We start from the raw sequence: 20784 nt of genomic DNA, 5'->3' as shown, positions 1-20784 counted from the left end.
GGCCCCGCTCAGTTGTTCCAGCCTCTTGTACTGTATATTTACACATTCACACACAATCACTCTTTCTAACTTCTGGGACTCTTCTTTGCGCAACTGCTAGGATTTCTCAAGTGCATGTGGCCACCTCGGCCAGTTCCGGTGGAAAACCGGCGGGGCTTCGGAGGGGCTCAAAGGGGAGCTGTCAGGGCTGCAGCGGGGACAGGAGAGGATCGAGGGGAGGGCGGCGGGGGGGAAACACCCACAACTTTCCACGCCAGCCGCAGCTCCTTCTGCCGCCGTGTATTTCCTCCGAAACCACAGCTGCGGAGCCACCAAGTGCATGGGGCGCAACACTTCCCCTTATTGTGGGAAGTAAGGAGACTGCCCTTCGCCTTTTCTTTTGGCTTGTCCTGGGGACCTTTGACTTGGGAGCAGTCGCCGTCTCCCGTCTGCTGTGCGCTCCGAGCCGGGTAGGTGACGCCGCTGGGGGGTGCGCGCCGGAGCCCCCCTCGGGAGACTGGGTTGCGCTGGGGCGCGGGCGTGGGCTGCGGGCACAGCTGCCAGTGCCAGGGACGGGGGTGCGAGGGGCAAGGAGGGGATCACAGGAGTCTGGTGCAGTGTGTGTGTGTGTGTGTGTGTGTGTGCGCGCGCGCGCGCGCGCATAGATGATGGGAAACAATGCGCCTTTATTATTTTTAAAAGGATTAAAAACGGCGCAAGCTGCTAGTACGTGTTTCTGGCTTAAAAATAGAGGGTATTAATAAAAGCTCTGTGCAGTTCGCTTCCCCTGCTATCCATCCACCCCTTCCCCGTTGCTTCTCTCCGCTAGTGTCCTGTATTATGAGAGTTTCCTAGATAATTGGCATACAGACGTATGTTTTAATAGTAAACACTTTCATTGTAAACAAAGCATTAGAGAATCTTTGGTGAATTTTAAGCCACCCAAAAGATTTTGTTTAGATTTTTTAAAAAGTAACTTTTTGAGGAAGTCTCCCTCTCGATAAATATGTAATAGGTTCTCCCTAAATAAATACATAAATAAATAAAATTCAGACTGCATTTCTTGTACAAGTCCCTGAATAGAAGGGGAGATAATATTATTCTGGATTCCTCAGAGATGTTAGGTTTTCAATACCAGCTGCTAATAGGGAGCCCAGACTCCCTTGGAGCCTATGACCATGTTAATGCATTTAAAATATCGTTTCCAAGCTCCTTCTGCTTCTTTCAATTCATGTTACTCTTTTTTTAAATCTAGCAATACATCATTATTTCATCACTTTCTAAAATGAGGAAATAAATAAATCATGCTGGGTATTTGAAATATAAAAGTTGTAAAGTGTCTACTTATCCATAAGTAAAACAGTATGTGTTGCTGTGTCTTCTAAGACAAATTAATTGAAACCCAGGGATATTTACAGTAGAGTTAAGAGCTTTACTCAATTACTGAGAAGAAGATGAACAGACAGATTAAACACAAACAATCTGTCCCCTGATTCCAATTAGAACTCAAAACCAGCCCTTACGGGCAAGAATGGATGCTGGTATTAAGCTGGGAATCATAAAACACACAGAATTAATATATTAGAAAAAGCCAGAAAACAAGTAAAAGCCCACCTCAGACTTGTTAAGATCTCACTCTCCCTTTCAGATTTCTTACTACTTCCTCTTCTCTGGAGATGTTTCAACCTCTAAGAGAGCCCTATAATAGGATCCCCCTTTTTGTCTTCCCTGAGTCCCTGACCTTCAGGTAGCTAGACTAGAAATTTGATCTCTTTAGAGCCATTACTGAGTTGTCAGAGAATTCACCTGAGACTTCTTGGAGGACAGAGATATTGACAAAATCTTAAAATAAAGAAAAAACCCTCCTACCACTCAGAGGAGGTGTGTTCTTGGTGGAAGACCTTTACGTGGGAATAAGGGGCAAGCTGTGCACTTTTTCAGATCTGGAATTTAGTTTGAGGTATGTGTGAGGAATACACAAATAGAATGATAAAAGGACTGAGACTCTGTAATCCTTTCTGCATGTGAAAGACTGTTGAAACTCAGTCTGTCCTTGGCTTTCAACTCTGTTATTTGGTTTTATTACTTAATCTCAGGGGTTTGGGTTTGAGAGAAGGATGGTTTCTCAGCTGTGTTCTTGTGGGCTCTGTATACAGTGAATTTGAACCATTTTGAAAATACAGACTTGATAGTAAGTGTGGAAGGATTGTGTTCTTCCAAAAATCACCGCAAAACAAATGCCAATGCACCCGTCCGGACAAGAGTGTAGATTTGCGTAAAAGTGAAAGGTGTCCTGTATTGAAATTCCCAGTGAAATCCTTTCAGGTTTTGCTCAGAATGGTAATGCCCAAAGCTCTGATAATTTTTATCATCATGGTTTTATTTACTGTGTGCTCTTGACCTCTCCAGGGTGAAGGGTGGGGGTTAAGGGAAGTGGGGATGGGGTGGGGCAGGAAGGATGAGGAATGTGCAGCAGGTGGTACAGAGTGGTTTGAGTCTGTTTATTTTGCTGTCTTGGCCAAGGCCGAGTTGTTGTTTACCAACAGTGCCCTGAATAGTTTTGCTAAGACCTACTGGCCCATTGAAGTGTGTTTTCTTTCTGGCTCTGTTAGTATCGGGGCCTGTTTCTCAGGGCTAGAAGTCGGTAGTCCAGGCCATGCATCTGGCTCCTGCTCTTAGTGTTGGCAATCTGCAGGAGCATTTTAGCTCCCTGTAGTTTTTCTTCTGTGCTATTGTCTGGTCAGTGTTGAGGGGTTCTTTTACTATGAGTTGGGCTTATATAATGCCTCTTCCTTCTTTCTACTATGTTTCAGTTTTTTATAAAGCTGAGCTCCTCGGAGAAACAAGATGGGGGAGGTGGATAGAGCCTCAGCTTGGAGACCAGTAAGAAGGGACAGCCACCCAACTGGTCACACATAGGTGTGGAGAAGCTTGATGATAACAAGAACCTGACCTATCCATTTTACCCCCATGGATTGCACTTTACTGAGGATAAAAAGCACAAAAGATTTAAAATTAAAAGTTGCCTGTTGACAATTTTGTGACTAAAGGATAAAGATTTCTCCCAGATGGAGAAAGATATTTAAAATTGAAATTGTAAATAGGCAACTTAGCCATGAAGTTAATGTTCTTCATGTGAAGAGTTGGAACCTCGTATTGAGTCTTGCAATGGTATCTCATCTGTCTTTGCTGTAACTCAAACTTTACAAGATTTTGATGGTTTCAGCAGCTAAGTAAAAAGCACATTTGGAGGTGGAGGGATTGTGATGAAGAGTCAAAGAATGTTCAGTTTTCAGAGGTTGCTGTGTACATGTGTGCCTTTAAATACCATCTCCATCCTACTGTGGCATCACCACAGTTAATCTTTATAAAGGGGAGATCTAATTGTATAAGTCTCTTGTTCTGAAACCTTGGATGGATCCCAATATCTATGACGTTAACTCTGAACACTCTAGTGTAGCGACTTTTAAGCTCTTCATTGCCCTTCCTTTTTATCTTTGTCTTCCTATACTAGGGCCCCTCATGGTTCATACTTAGGATTTCTTGCTCCAGAATTTCATTCTCCTGGATGCCTTCTGCCTGGAAAGCCCCTTTTGATTATCGCTGGTCCACTTTGGGTGGAACTTCCTTCGTAAGACTTACCCGATTTCACGTAGGAAGAATTAATCATTACCTACTTTCATGTTGTTTTAACATATGTATAATAGTTATTTTAAGATTTTTTATGGGCCCCCCTCCCCAACCAACTAGTGGGTGTACAGGTGGACGAACCACCTGTATATAGTGCCTGGCGCAGTGTCAGAAGCATAAGGGACATCTGTTAATATTACCTTTGTAAATGAGCAAGCAAAGTTATGAATGAATAAATCAGTGATGGACCTCAATTTGTGCAGATGGCTATTTCCCCAAAGTCCACTTGAAAAATGTCTATTTGGATTCAGAGTTTGTTTTCCAAAAGCAACAATGCTACCAAACATAATTGATTTGCCAAACCAGCCCGCACAAGCCAATTTAATTCCTATAATAGATGAAATCTTGTGTCCTTGCTATTCTAAAGTAAAGGCAAACAAAACAAGAAACTAGTGTAGAACCAATTTTTTTTTGTTTTGAAATTACAAAATGCACCTGAATTTAAAGTGAATAGAAACAGTTAAAAAAGATGCTTATCTTCCACAATTGCTTTTTATATTATACTGTAAAAATCTGTACTCTGCCAGATCACAGTGGGAGGTCTTGGATTTAGCTGTGAGAACTAATAATGGCATTAAATTGGAAATTCTGTGGCCCGTGGAATGGGCAATAATCTTAATCAATAAAATAAAATAAAAACACTAATTTTGGCTATTTAATAATTATCTTAAGTGCTAGTGCTTAAGGGGACCAGATTTAATTAAAGGAGAATGCGGAGGTGGATGGAGGGAGGAAATTCAGAGGGCCGCCTTCTTTTGTTTTACTGATGCTTTACTGTATTGGTTGTGTTTTCATTCCACTTGACTATTTAAGCTCAGAGTTCCTTCCTGAAAAAATGTGTCTTTGTCCACAGTTAATTCTGCTGCTGAACATGTCGAAGATGGATGGGGTTTACACTCCTCTTGAGCCCAAATATTTGGACTTATTTCATTTTCACAGTGGTGCTACTTTTGTCACTTGCATACTTGCCATTTAGCACATGGATACTTGTGTTTCAGGCACTCTCCAGGAACCATATATATAGTTGAAGTTGCTCAAGCTGCTTTTTATATAGTATCCTTGAGAAGACTGGAAGAACCGCCATTGATATTTAAGAGTAATAGTCCACTAAGCTTGAAATCATCCATGCCCTCTATTTTTATCAAATTATATGACTGGAAATGTACTAGCCTAATCAAGTTACAACTCCTTTTTGTTACATTGTCTTCATTCACTATGCTTTAATATAATACTTTTTTTATTTTTATTGGGAGTCAGTATAAAAGAGCTGGGCTCCATGGAGAATGTCTTGGCACTTTTTGTTATGTGTTTCAACATTCCTTATGAAAGATCTCTTTTCATTCATCTTTGCCTTTACTGCTTTAAAAAATGTGTCTCTTCTGATTAAGTAGTATTGTTTCTTTCCTTAGAAGAAAAGAAGCTAAGAAATCACCCCATTTTCTCATTTGGGCTTGCCACCCAAGAAACTCAGAACTAAATTTGATGCATAACTGTATCGTAATTGAGGCTTTCTGACGACGTGGTTTGCATCCTTTTAGCCTTACTTTTGTGCATTTAACGTACCCATACCTTTTAAGTTAAAAGGTAACTCAAAATCATTATGAAAATAGGCTGATTTGCCTCCACTTTAAACTTTTTTTCAGACATGTAGTTAAATATAAAATTCTGTTTTGTATCTTCAGTTTAGTGTTTCACAGCCAATAATTTTTCCAGATTTTTTTTTTTGGTAGTTTCGTAAAACGTTCTAGGGACTGATTTTATACTCCCTGATAGATAAAATGGCCTTTCTACAAATGTTACATTTCTTGAAAACCTTAGAAAGAAAATCCATGTCTGAGTAATTTTGAAAGTAGATGCATAAGACCAAATATGTGAGTTCTTTTCAATATGCATATCATGAATATGTATAAGAGTGCCCTCAGGGATAGCTCTGAGAAGCAGAAGAGAAAACTTTCTTTATCATACAAGTGAAATTTATCAACAAATTGAAGCTAAAGCCATAATTAGAACTGTATTCTGCCTATCAAATTGAGTCTTAAGAAAACAAAGTAGGTTTTCAGATTTCCTAAGGAGGGGAAATAATTCTCATTTTGTCCTGAATTTTTCTCTTTAAGTCACATAGATTCTCCTAATAATACTCACTCTAATGAAATAAGTACCTATGAAATACCAAGCACCCCATGAGATTTTTTTTTAACATATACTACTTCTAATTCTAGAAATAACTAATAATTACAGAATTAAACCATGTTATGTTTAATTCAGATATTATTATTCCAATTGTATGAAGATATGTAGGCTCAAAGAGGTAAAACTTACTCAAGCTATTGTAATTAGTAAGGGGTAAAGAGTTGAGAATCAAAACCAGATCTATCTGGAGTTCCCTTTGCGGTTCAGCGGTTAACAAACCCGATTAGGATCCATGAGGATGCAGGTTGGATCCCTGGCCTCCCTCAGTGGGTTAAGGATCCAGCATTGCTGTGAGCTGTGGTGTAGGTCACAGACATGGCTCGGATCCTGTGTTGCTGTGGCTGTGGTGTAGGCCAGCAGCTGTAGCTCTGATTTGACAGACCCCTAGCCTGGAAACTAGCACATGCCTCAGGTGCGGCCCTAAAAAGCAAAACAAAAACTATCCAAACAAAAAACCCCCAAAACAGGTCTATCTGAATCCAAATACCCAGCTATATCTAATACATCACGTTCTCTCAGTGCTTTTCTCTTCAACTATTAATTTTATAATGATTATCTGAGTGTTTCTTTGTGTTTGACCTGTAATATAGACCCTGGTCTCAACAGGATCTCCAGGAATCGGCCTTGGAGTTCTCCTGCAGGTCTTTTAGATGACACACTCTTGTTCTGATGAGTTGGGGCCCTTGGGATGGGTTGCCACTATCAAGATTCTCTCATGAGAAAAGAAACTCCATCTATTGCAGACTGGTAGTTGAAGCAATCTACAGTGATTTGTTTGTGCAGACTTTATTTTCTGGTGAGAGGTGAATAGAAAATGCATGGTCCATGAAGCTCCACTGATCTATCCCCATTGCTTAATTCCCAGACATTTGCCCTGAGGGCAGGTTGTTTAATTGTGAGATGATCCCAGAAAACCCAGGTAAGGGGTGGACTTTTTTTTTAGGCAAAAATTCTCATATGTTAGTACTTTTAATATTGTGCGCATCAAGTTATAATAAAAACATGACTAAAGATGTAGCTCTTCTATTTTTCATGAATGGCGCACTGCATTACAGTAAATTGAGTTTATATCCATCATTAAGTGCGCGCCAGGAACACTGGGAGCAGCAGAGGGAGATGGAGGAAAGAGAGGAGGGCAGGTTTGTTCAGAACCCTCCATACTGTTTTCCACAGTGGCTGTACCACTCTGCATTCCCACCAACAGTGTACTAGGTTTTCTTTTCTCTACACCCTCATCAACCTGTTTTTATGATAGCCATTCTGACAAGTGTAAGGTGATAGCTCATTGTGGCATTGAGGTTTTTTTGTTTTTGGTTTGGGTGGGGGTGTCGGCGGGTGTCGGCTGCACCCAGGGCATGTGGAAGTTCCTGGGCCAGGGATCCAACCCATGAGGCAGTTGTGACCTGCATCACATCTGTGGCCAATGCCAGATCCTCAACCCACGCCTCCACACTGGAACACCATCACTGTGGCTTTGATTTGCGTTTCCCTGATGATTAGTGACATTGAGCATCTTTGCATGTATCCCTTGTTCATCTGGATGTCTTCTTTGAAAAATGTCAGTTCAAGTCTTCTGCCCATTTTTAACCATTTAAAAAAATATATTGAGTTGTATACGCTTTTTTTTTGTGCCTGAGTATACATCGGAAGAAAACACAAACACTAATGTGATAAGATATATGCACCCCACTGTAAATAGCAGCATTATTTACCATAGCTAACATACAGAAGCAATCTAAATCTCCATCAACAGAGTAATGGATAAAGCAGATGCAATGTATATATATATTGCACACACATCTCTGGACCTGGAGGGTATTATACTTGGAGTGTTAAGTCTGTCAGAGAAAGAAAGACAAGTATTATATGTTTTCATCTATATGTGAAATCTAAAAAAATAAAATGAACTTATATAACAAAACAGTAGACTCAGATACTGAGAACAAACCAGTGGTTACCAATGGGGAGGGGGTGGGGAGAGAGGCAAGTGAGGCGAAGAGGATTAAGAGATATGAACTCCTAACACATAAGATACAAGGATGTGAAAAAAAAAAAGATACAAGGATGAAGGTAAAAAAAAACATAACGCTGCATCCTTAACCCACTGAGTGAAGACAGGGATCGAACCCACATCCTCCTGGATACTAGTTGGGTTCGTTCCCACTGAGCCGCAATGGGAACTCCCTTATAATTACTTTAAAGGAGCATAATCTCTAAAAATATGTTACTGTGTTGTACACCTGAAACCAATGTAACATTGTAAGTCAACTATACTTCAGTTAAAAATGAAAAGAAAAAGCTGAATTGGAGCAGGAAAGGATTAGTTCTTTGGGGGTGGAACCCAGAAGGAGAGAAAAGTTGAGTTAATGGTGACAGACAGAGAATTGAAATAGGCAGTAGGGAAAGTAATTTCAAAGCCAGTCTTTCTCAAGAAAGGAACATTTATCACGGGAATTGTTAGAGTGCCTCTCACTCCTGTTTGGAAAGATGCCTAGAGAAAAAAATTCTCCAGCCCTCCTTGGGATGTCATCTTTTCTTGGTTTACTCTGTCGGGAGTAAGTTGTTTTAAATTTTCTTATGTGAAGAAACTTCTGGATAGAAAAGATGAGCTAGCGAAGCCAAAGATCTCGGTGTTACCTTGTTGCACTTGTTGCATACACCTGGGATTTAACCACAGGTGCACCACCTTCAGAGTTCTCCTTTGGTTTTTGTATCCCAGTGCAGTTTAACTGTTACTGTGAAATGGTCAAATGCAATGTCAGTGATTTTGACGAAAGCGTCTAGGAGTATACAGAAGAACTAACCTTGTCACGTTTGTGATGTGGTGATTAGAGACTTCACATTTTGGTAGCAACTCACACTTTCTTCAAGGAGTAGCTTTTCTGTGCCTATGGGGTTAGGCGCAGGTTTGCAGATTCTGTGATGGAGTCTTGGTCTTTGGTGACTAGATACAGGGGGAGGTTATAAGGAATTATCTGGGTAAGGAGCTCTGAAAACTGCTACACAACAGGTGGAGCTGCCAGAAGAGGATGCATGGGAGAAGTGGAGAAGCAAGTTCTCAGGATAACAAGTGTCAGATGCTGATGAATCAGAAGAAAAGGCAAATCTAGAGACACTACTGGAAACTAGAAGCCAAGGAAGGGAATGTGGGATGTGGCAATTAAGAACCAGTCTCTAATAATGGATAACAATTATGGAAGTTTTACTATGTACTAGTCATGCCAAGCTCCTGTCATGGCTTATTTCCTTTAATCCTCAAGGTCCCACTTGAGTAGGACCTCTTATTATGTCTCCTTTATAGATGGGAAAGCTGAAACTTGGAGAGTCTTAGTGAACTGCCAAAGTCACACAGCCTCTAAATAGTAGACTGAGGCTTCACCGCTAAAATCTCTTGCTCGGAGGTACTGTACCATGCTTTACCGTTATGCTCTGGAATTAGACCTGTGTTCTGCTTTGGTTCAGATATGCACAAGCCCTGTGACCTTGGGCAGGTTGTATTAACCTCCTTGAACCACAGATTTCCTCCCTGTGAAAATGGGCATTTATAATACCTATTCCGTATTGTCGTTATGGATTTTTAATTTATGAGGTGAACAGTGCACGTAACAAGACTGGAAGGGTATCTGGCACCTGGTAAATATCAACACATGTCGACAGGTATTGTTGTTAATTTAAATGTTGAACGCAGAGTTCCTGAGCAGTATTTTTCAAACTATAGGTCTTGATCCATCAATGGTCATAAAATCAAATTAGTGCTTTATGACCAGCGTTTCTTTTTAAATGGAAAGGAAGAGAACAGGATGGAATGGAATAGAAGAAAAGCAGCGTTCATTATATATAGCAAACGTGAGAGCTGGTTCACGTTTTAATTTCTCTTTTTTTAAAACGTGCGTGTGTGTGAGCCTCACACACTGGGTAAACATGTGCTTCTGACTATTGACGATTTGCCCAAATAAAGTATTTTTCAAATCCGTTAAAGTAGCGGTTCAGAGTGTGGGCCCGAGATCAGTGTCACCTGGAACTTGTTAGGAATGCAGATTACTGAGGACTACCTGGGCTCAGCTTTAACAAAGCCCACAGGTGACGAAGAGGACCACCTGTTCAAAAGAGGCATTGGGAACTCATCATAAAAGCAGGTAAGGGTATATTTAAATTGCTTAAGAGCAGTTAAAAGTACATGTTGTCCTGTATTGACTAAAGGTGTTAATTCTCCACAAAATGCTGTTCTGTGTTGTGTGACTTTAGTTTTGTGTAGTCTCTTCTCCTATTTTTTCTATATTGCCTGCTTACAGGGCAGGTGGGTCAGTCCCACAGAAGTCAGTTATTTTATATGTAGGACATTGAGGAGTTAGATCCTGTGCTTTCTTCTAGGAGTACAAGCTAAAAAGCTTAATATTCTTTGTAAGTAGCCATGAACCCTGCATTTCTAAGTTGTGTTCCATTTGAAACCTTTTGATGCTGGTCGTCGAGATGCCCGAATAGTTGTAAAAGTGGGAATTAAGAACTCATAAAAACTGCATCAATATTTTACTAATTGAGCTATTTATTTTGAAAAGCACATGCAGACAAGGGATTGGCAACCTAGTTAATGCAATACTAATAGTGATGATAAACAAAAAAAAAACCTTTTTGGTAAAAATGGAAGTCATATAGATTTTTATAGGAGGATATTTCCCCCCAATGAAAAAATGAATGCGTTTAAAATACTTATTAACCATATGCCATTACGTTAAAGAGAGAGCAAGTAATATTGCATTGACCAGCCTTTGCTCGTTATTGTGTTTTGCTGTTGAATTTGGTTTTCAGTTGGAACATGTATTTACTTTAAGACTTAAAAGAATTTGTTTGAAAATACAGCATCCAGATTTACTAGAAAAGATTTGAGGACTTTCTTTTCCATTTTCTTTTTAAAAAGAGTATTACTTTGGATTATTAAGAAAGAACTTTTCCATAGGTACCTATTAACTTTTCTAAAAGAAAGTTCTTAGTGATGTGTGGACATATTTTTCAGAACAGTATTGTTAGGGAAAAAAAATTGTAAGAATGTCTACCTTTTGGCTCACCATAGGTAAAAATTTCATATTTAAACAGTGGCTTGAGAGATGTTTCAAAAGATGCTTTACTTTGCAATCTGTGGTTGGAAGGGAAAGGGTCTAGGAGGATGTGGGCTCTGATTCTGCTTCTGGAATTCAGTAGCATCTGTAAGCTCGGGCACATATTTTGTTTTTCTGGACTGTAGTCTCTTTATGTATAAAATAAAGGTGTTGGAGTAAATACTTTGCAAGTTTGTTCCAGCTTTGAAAACGTCTCTGTGGCTAAATGGTAATGGTGTTTCTTTTGAACAGTTTTGCTAAGTGCGCGGCACTGTGTATGCATTGACAGGGGTGTGATAAATGGTTGTTTGACTTGGTAGAGGAGTGGGGACGTGGAAATCTATAGATTACATGATAAAGTTCAGCCTGGCCTTTCTTTGTGCCAGTGGGCTAGTTTTCATCAGCTGTGGGGTTGGGGGCATGGGTAATACCACTCAGTAGGAAGGTTTTGAAAATGGGTGAGGGTGGTTTTGGTCGTAACAGTGTTGGGGGAGGCTGTTGGCATTCAGCGCCCAGGGGTCAAGAATGCCACGTGTCTTGCAATGGGCATGATGGTCCCTCACTACAAAGAATTTTCCTTCCCCCAAAGCGAAGAGCATCGCCATTGCAAAAGCAACAAACGAACTTAAAAGATTGACTTTTAAGTCCGTATTTTATAAAGTCATCTGGGACATTGGAGATGAAGTTGTCATGTACTTTTTGCTGTTTCAGTAACACAAATGCAAACAATATCTATTCTTAGATGACAACTGGTGTTTATGATGCATGGAGGAGAGCGGCCTCCAGCTCCCTGCGCTATGTAATGACTATGCAGTCAGAAAAGCAGTCATATCACAGCTCTGTTGGTGCACATGTAACTTGAAGACACACTAGGAATAGATCCTTTGAGTATGAAGTTACTAGTTTCCAGATGACAGCCATATTTTGAATGCAGTTGCTTACAAAGTTTTCCGTTCAACCTAACCAGGCATTTCTTGTGTTGAAATGATGCCATGATTCAGGCATTAAATACATAGATTTGATTGTCTGTGATAAGAAATACCACTGGCTTAATCAGCTCTATACATGATGGTGGGTAACATGAACACTTCCTGTTCCTTCTCTGGCTTCCTTCTGCCCTTGGGTTGGCCTTGAATATTCTGGATCAGGTGGAGGATGGAGCCCATTCAGAAAGAGTGACTCAACCAGGGGCCATCTCAAGAACCTTGGTAGTGTTTTCAAATTTGAGGTGAACTTTGTTTTGGAACCAATACAGGATCATTTTCTTAAAATGCTTTTCTCCCTTTCGACTTCCTTCTTGTGTTTGTCAAGTTCTTGGTTTGTTAATGTGCGCATTTTTAAACTCTTGCTTATGTTCAGCTCTCGGATACTGTGACTATAAAAGGTCTTGTGTGGATAAAATTGTTGTCCAACTTGATAAATGTGGGCCTTAATACTTCTACAGGAAAAGGGGTTGAAAGTGAAATGTGTAACTTCCTAAAAATTTGGTGAAAAGTGTAAATTTCAAGAGAAGGTTGAAATTACAGAATTAGATATTTTTTTTCTTTTGGATCGTTTTTCATGTTTATTATCTATGCTGGGCCTCCACAATTAACAAATTATAAAATTACATGCTACATTCTCCTCAGAATGAATGTATTGGCCATCAGAACAAAAGCCCACTTAGAAAATAGCTGTAACCATTCTGCCTGATCTTTTCATATGGATAATGAGTCCAAAGTGGTCTAGGTGATTTGTCCCAGAACACCTGGTCAGGAAGAGGCAGACCAAGCTCTTGATTGTTGTTGATTTTGGTGTTTCTACCCCACTGCCCTGCCTCTCAGAGATTTTTCTCACTTGAGTGCCCTGAGACAGGTACAGCCAAGGGCTAGCTTATGGCAGCCAATGCATGTCATGAATTGCCTCCTCTGCTCTGAAACCGGAAGGGTACTCGTTAAGTATCATCTGGCAAAACTGAGCACAGGATCACTCCTGCTTTCCTGTGTTCTACTGATTACGTGAGGAATTATAGCTGAGAAAAGAGCAGGTGAAGCTGTAACATGCTGAAAAGCATTTTTACTGAGTCCAGGACAAGCCTTTTACAGGCAGCTGAAAAATATACTGTGTTAAAATCAAGGCATAATGTGTGCTACTTTCTGTTTGGGGTTATATTTTTAATCTAATTTTTCAGTAATCCTGCTAACGATGTTGAACCCATTTCACGTGAATGTTCTCAACACTGTAGGTTTTCATTCAGTTCAGTCTTCACACTAGAATTGTACACTCTTCTCTTGTTTTCTGTTTTTCCTATTCCCGAAAAACAAAGAAATACGTAAGCCTGATGATGTATTCACCGTTAAGAGATTTCATGCCCAAAACGACAAACAAAAACAAGTTCATCTCCTTAAGCTCTGACTTGAAAAGACTGGGAGACAGGAGGAGGGGGAGAAAGAGGCTTCAGCTCATGGTAACTGCGGAGGAACGCTGAGAAACAGGGGCAGTTCTTTCTGTGCAGTGCTTTTATTCTTTCTCTGTTTGCGGACCCATCCTCTCCTGTTTGATTTGTGAAACATTCCAGGGAGTATCCTTAGCTTCCCTGACATGAGCCTGGGACTGGGGCTGGAAGGCTCTGAGGGACTCCTTTCTGAAACACGGGGGGACGGATGGAGCAGCTCGACTGTGGGGCACATGGCTCAGCTGGTTGAGACCCACGCTTCATCCGGAGCCAGGTGAGACTTTGTGCCGCTGAGCTGTGGGATGCGGGAGCACGCCGCTCCTGGTACCTTTGCCGGCAGTTCTGCGGCGTGTAGGAGGCAGTCTCAGAGAGATGGGCTTACTGCTGTGTCACAAAAGAGACAATACAGAACGCGTAGCCTTCCTTCAGACCTTTGCATGCAGCTCAATGGTGCCACATCTGGGACGCGGCTGATAGTTCTTTTCAAGCAACAGTAGGATACTAGTGGCTTATGAGGGTTAGTCCTTATTTGTTTAGCAAATCACACTCGGACCAAATATATAGCAATACTAGTAGTGGCATATTTTTTATTGCTGATCTCTGATTGTTAAATGTAATAAAGATTTTCTTAATGTCTTAGACAGGGCCATTAGGTGAAATAAAACTATATTGAACTCTTTGGTGGAAATGCCAAGCAACTTGTGTATGATATCATTTATGAGCTGTGTTATTAATGTGAAATGCTAAAATAATTCAGAAAGAGTAACTGATATAGAAAGGTCATATTACCATGAGTCCGGAAGGGGTGGGAGAGGAGGGGAGGAGGAGGAGGAGAGAGGAGAGAGACTTAATAAATGCCTGTGCGCTGTTAAGGTGGAAAGTGCTGGAAGTGCTGGTGATGTTTCCTAGGAGCACGGGATACGCCGAGTTACAGCTGGTGCTGCTGTTTGTCGGTATCTCCCGGGAACAGATCCCATGACTGCTTAAGAGATGCAAGATTGATTATCCCTGATACCACTGTTGAGCCATAAATTGCAACCAGAATAATGAGAATTGTGTTTACAGACTTGGGGGCAGCCGCAAAGGCCTCTGGTAACTTATTTCCAAACGACCAGGTTAAATTTTTATCCTAAATCTGAGCTTTGATTTGAAACAAAGGTATTAGCTGGTTTTTCTTCAGTCGGTTGTTCCTTTACCTTGCAATTTCCCATTATTCCACTGTTAAGTTTCCAGAGAATTCTGTCTGGAATACGTTCACACAGAAACCAGTCTACCTGCCTGCTTTCTGAGACACTGAATTTGGTGCTCTAATTGATTTTAATCAGAGGCGGGGAAGCATCTTTACTTTTTGATGGCTAGAACTGATAGAAACAATTTAGCCATAGAATGTCTGTTTGGCAGCTTTTGTAAAATTACTAACCTGGCATCTGAACTCCTATTAGAACAAAACATTTACCTCTGGAGGTCTCTGAGGGCAACTCTTTTTTTGTGGTACTAAGTGGCCACTAGTGTTTCATAGCTTACTTGAAAATTTTGTTTTCAAAACAGAACTTGTATGGCATGATATCATAAAAGGCTTCATTATTATATAATTCATTAATGATTTTCCCCCGAGAGATCATCTGAGATAAATTGAGTCTCAGACTTTTTAACCTGTACAATTTTAGTCCAACCCAAGGGCTTCTATTTGTACACTGCTATCTGCCCTTGATGAATAGGTTTGTTTAGTTTAATGGTTTTCTGATATTTAAGTACAATTGATTTTTTTCCGCCTAGTGTAATAAATGGTATATACATAAGTGGTATTTATAAGAGTTAGTATAAAACTTGGTATTTTGGGTTGATCAATTATCCTATTATCTTCTTTATTCTCTTTAAAGTTTTGACTAAATCAGGCATGATATTAAATGCCTTGCAGTTTATCACACAAAATAACACTTTATTAGACTAATTTTATTATTATTATTATTATTTGTCTTTTTGCCTTTTCTAGGGCCGCTCCCATGGCATATGGAGTTTCCCAGGCTAGGGGTCGAATCGCAGCTGTAGCCACCGGCCTACACCACAGCCACAGCAATTCGGGATCTGAGCCACTTCTGTGACCTACACCACAGCTCATGGCAACGCTGGATCCTTAACCCACTGAGCAAGGCCAGGGATCGAACTGCAACCTCGTGGTTCCTAGTCGGATTTGTTAACCACTGAGCCATGATGGGAACTCCCCATTGTCTGCACTTTAAGTTCTTCTCTCCTTTCCTTGGGAAACTGCGAATTATAATAGGGAACTCCCCTATTAGACTAATTTTAAATTGATAACTGTTTCATAATTAATGACTGGGGATTATCACTGTTTATTTTTGGCTCATTAATGAGTAGTCTAGTACATTTCTTCCATTTAAAGTAAGCTTTTAAAAAATAGTTTTGTTTCTCCTGCTAATTTTTGTGTTTGACTTTATCAGATTCAGAAATTATGACTACAAAAGTGGGTATGGAAACGAATCTCTTGTTATTAATTGCTGCTTACTGTTCTGTGACTTTTTCACTTGTTTATATGAAATCAGCAAGGCTCCATTTCAGCTCAGGTATTATCTGGAAATCACCAGGACTCCTGGGGTCTGTTCACACTCACGTGGCTCTGTGGAAACCAGACTGAAGAGAGCAGTGGTGCTGGGCAAAGGTCCAGAGAGGGGTTCAGAGCGGATTAGGTACTCCCTGGTGTCTGGGAGCTGATGCTTTTCATCCAGACTCTTGCCATGAATCTACACTTGCTTCTTGGTTCTAGGAAGGTACTGTCTAGCATACCTCATCAACCAGGCGCCCACGGACCATCCCGTGGGGACTGCTTCAGTGCCTCTGAGTGTCTGGAGCGCCGTCTCAGAAGCATTAACCTCACGTTCTCGCAGACATTTCAGCTGCTTCATGTTCTAAATTCTAATGAATGTGAACCTGTCTCGAGAGCAGGTGACAGCTCTGAGTCAGCCACCACATCAACACCCCGTTCACTTCCATTCTGATTCCAAAGTGGCAGCCCTTTCCTCTTTGAAGCTCAAGGTTTTGCTTCTGCCCTTTCTCTAACCACTTTTTTCTTTCTTTACACTTTATTCCATTTTGCATCCTTTTATTTTTTCTTTCTTTGCCTTCTCTCTTTATTACCCGAGAACTTTGTCATATTAGTTTCCTATTTTCTCCCCACGTTTCTTCTCATTATTACTGTGCATGGTGTTTATCTGGCTCCTTTTTTGCCTCAGTTACACATTTTCGGGAGGTACTACATTGATCACGGGTTTTGTTCCCTTTAAATGAATCCACAAAGTAATAAATATTCTTCTTTAACTGTCCCAAACTGCTCAAACTGTTGTATGCCTATTATTTTCAGCTCCTCTTTTCCATCCCTACCTCCAGAAATGTAAAAGCAGATAAGCAGCTGCTGTGGCAAATATTGCATTGGTTCTTGGTTCAAAACACTCTCAATTTGGGAGTCGGTTCTGATAGTCACCAGCCGTGGCAAGTCACTTCATATATTTTGTAAAACGGGAGTAATGGTTAAATGAAATAATGCAGCTGAAATTCAATATCATAGGACACTTTCAAATTTATACATTTAAAATTTTTTCACTTGAAATAATTTCAGACATATAAAGTTTTACAGAAGTACTGCAATTAATGCCTATGTAACCTTTACCTAGATGTTAGCATCTTAAAATTATCAAAACTAAGACATTAAGTTTGACATACACTATTAACCTGTAGTTGTACCACTCCATTGTACAAGGGATGTCCTTTTTCTGGACCAGGATACAACAGGAATTGCACATATGTTTAGTTTTCATGTCTATTGCTCTCATCCAATCTGGGAGAGATCCTCTGTCTTTCTTTGTCTTACATGATCTTGACACGTTTGAAGAATAGTGACCAGTTAGTTTGGAGTCTCTCAATTTGGGTTTTCTGATGTTTTCTCATGATTAAATGTAGAGCATGCATTTTTGGCAAAGGTACCGTAGAATGATGCTGTGCCCTTCTGATCTCATCGTATCAGGAAGCATGTGATGTCAAGATGTCTAGTTACTAGCAATGTTAGCTTTGATTTTTCTCTGTTGAGGTCTTCCAGGTTTTTCCATTGTAAGTTGCTGGTTTCTTTTTTGTAATTACTAAACATCTTGTGGGAAGATATCTTGAGACTATGTAAGTGAATAGTTTTTCATTATACTTCAACCACTAATTTTAGCATTCATTGATGATTCCTTATTGAAACAGTTGATTGTCACTGTAGTATTTGGTAAATGGTGATTTTCTATTTTATCGTACCTTCTAAATCATTGCTTCTAAATTAAAATTCCTCTGTAAGAAGGAGTGTTCCTTTCTCCTCTACTTATTTGCTTGTTCAATGATCTGTTTATGTTAGTATGGACTCATTGGATATTTGTTTTAGTCTATGAGTTGTGATCTATTATAACTGGTATTTATTTTGTTGCTCCAATTGTAGAGATTTGGCATTTGGCCATGTTCAAGTTGGCTTCCATGTCCTTTCTTCATATTATCATCATTTTAGGCTATTTCTTATTTTCTGGTACCACAAGTTACTCCAAGTTCATCTTATACTTTTTTTCCGATTCAGCACTTGCATCAGCCTTTCAAGGAGCCCAGATTTCTTTTATCGAAATGTGCTATTTAGAAACCAAAGTCTAGGTGTTAGAGGTACTTACTTATAAAATATTGCATCTCCTTTCTCCTATGATGTATTTACTTATTTCCTCAATCGTTCAATATACATAAAATATTTTCAGAATTTATAATCCATACCTCTGTGAAAAACCAACACATTAAGTAGAATTCATTATTTGTGTAAAATTATATTTTCTTTAGCCTTAGGGTATAGAGTCAAAGCACTGTGGCCTACAAGGAAAACAATGGAGATATTGACTTGATTTAAATATTTGCACACTTAAGCAAGTAACCTACAAATCAGTGTTTTATTTTTTAATGAACTAATTCCAATACCTGCTTTGTGACCAACACGAAAAGGAAGCCTCATAATTCTAGCGTTTTCAGGTTGTTGTGGAATTTGGGTAAGTGTGCTACGCATAATCAGGAAAATGTAAAACCCATGGAAACTGCATATTATTCTATCTGAAAATTTTAATTAAATTTTTAAGCTTTTTCTAGAATTTGGCGAGGAACTAGTATAAACAATAATTCATTTATAGTGTGGTTTCCAGCCTCCTTAATTCTTACCCTCATTGTTCTGGTTCTTTCACTAAGTTCCCAACTCCATATTCCCTGATTCTTTTCCTCCCAGTCTACTCTGAGAATTGCATCAGCCCCTCGTGTAAAGGTGGGCGTTATGTACCATTTAGTAACCTCACCTCCCATTTCGGATATCACTAAGAGTAGTATCTCTTTCCTAACTGATCCTGCATAAGAAATATTCAAAGAGACGAAGGGGGCCGAGGCTTTTGTTATCAGAGGTATGGGTCATGGCTTTCATTTACTAGGAAACAAAAAAGATAATAAAACAAACCCTCGAACAAATGAAAAACAGAAGTCCAGGGCATTTTGTCATTTGTTGGTTGGATAAACCTTCAATGGCTGAAATAGCACTGAGTCCCAGTTAATACCTAGTATTAGGTTTCTTCCCCAGTCCCTCACTTTCGAATAACTTTGGGTGGAATTGACAGCACAAATAATATTCCTTTTCTCGTATTCATAGAAACATTTGTTATATTTTCTTTGAGGATATGGCATGTTTACATTTCCTTCAGAAAGAATGGAACTTTCACTGTCTACACTTTATTTATTTATTTATTTTGTCTCTTTGCCATTTCTTGGGCCTCTCCCGCAGTGCATGGAGGTTCCCAGGCTAGGGGTCGAATCGGAGCACAGCCGCCAGCCTATACCACAGCCACAGCAACACCAGATCCTTAACCCGCTGAGCAAGGCCAGGGATTGAACCCGAAACCTCATGGTTCCTTGTCAGATTCGTTAACCACTGAGCCATGGTGGGAACTCCCCATTGTCCGCACTTTACGTTCTTCTCTCCTTTCCTTGGGAAACTGCGACTTATAATAGCTCAGAGGACACAGGCTCTGGGATGATTGCTTGGTTCTAATCCTTACTCTGCCAGCTATGTGGTTCTTGGTCAAGTAGTTAATCTCTACTGGCTTTAGTTTCTTCTGAAAAATAGGAACAAAAAGTAGAGCTTTACAGGGTTGCCAAGTTTAAATGAGCTAAGAGCTGTACAGTGCTTAGAAGCATTCCTGCCACATAGGAAGCAATCATTAAATGTTACAGATATTGCATTGTTACAATTTGTATACCCTCCCTCTCTTTGGCTCTCATGGTACCTACATTTTCTAGGCTAGTAGATGTGTGGTATTTAAGACACACACACACACACACACACTCTAAAGAGTAAATAGATGAAGAAAAGGTCAAATACATAGAAACAGAGTAGAACAGAGGTTATCAGAGGCAGGCAGTTGGGAAAATTGTGTAGATGCTGGTTGAAGGATACAAAATTGTCATTATACAGGAGGAGTAAGTCAAGAGATCTAATGTACAGCCTGAAGAGTGTAGTCAATAACACCATATTGAATCCTGGAAATAAGAGTTTAGATTCTGGTTGCTCTCACCACCCACAAAAATGGTAGCTATGTGAGGAGATGGTATATTAATGAGCTTTAGTTTAGTAATCATATCAAATCATCATGCTGAACATGTTAAATATATACAATTTTTATTCAAAAAATAAAGTCAAATAATGGAGTAAAGAAACTTTTTAAGAAAGTAAATAGTTACTCTTTGCATTAAAAAGAATCAAGACTAGATATCTTAGATTCTTTAGGTGAGGATAAAGCTAAAGAGGAAATGGCTATTAAAGAGTAAATCATACAACAGTACTATAAGTTTTTAACCATCCCGACATCTATAATGTTGATTTCTGTCTCACATGTTAAATAAACAAAAACCCGGAAAACAGCCTGTCTTAATGACTACGGTAAGACAAAATTTCTTGAAAAATCCCAAGATAAGGAGTGACCTAAGCCAAAAATAGACACTCCAACCTGACAGGTGATGTTGTCTTTCTGCGAGACTGGGAACTGCAGCCTATAGCAGTCTCTTTTCCTGTTTCATTTCTGGGTTTCAGTGAAAAGGGAGGGGAGCTGGAAAGGATGGAGGGAAGGATAGGAAATGCTGAAAAGAGGGAGTGACCCAAATCGACTAACAGTTTAGGAGAGAGGAAGTTTATTGTTATTAATCAGGAATTAAAGTGATTTCTTTTAGACTGCCTGTTTTTAATAATCTATCAGAACTCAGTGCCTATAACATAATAGGTGTTGCAAGCATTTCTGATGCCTAGAAGTGTGATGTGAACCAGTGCTTGGGTCTCTTTCTTTAGCT

General features: G+C 39.7%; 1 protein-coding gene across 2 annotated transcripts in view; it reads left to right on the top strand.

Moving 5' to 3' along the window:
* The first annotated feature begins 227 nt into the window (after positions 1-227).
* ARHGAP24 (Rho GTPase activating protein 24) overlaps positions 228-20784 on the top strand; it is a 476741-nt gene continuing 456184 nt past the window's right edge. For both annotated transcript variants that reach the window (XM_047799568.1, XM_047799564.1), the window contains exon 1: positions 228-449. The gene's annotated coding sequence lies outside the window, so the exon portion shown is untranslated. The remainder of the gene's footprint in view (positions 450-20784) is intronic.

This window comes from Phacochoerus africanus, chromosome 10 (genome assembly GCF_016906955.1).
Source record: "Phacochoerus africanus isolate WHEZ1 chromosome 10, ROS_Pafr_v1, whole genome shotgun sequence".
Taxonomy (NCBI): domain Eukaryota; kingdom Metazoa; phylum Chordata; class Mammalia; order Artiodactyla; family Suidae; genus Phacochoerus; species Phacochoerus africanus.
This window is presented reverse-complemented; position numbering and strand designations above follow the sequence as displayed.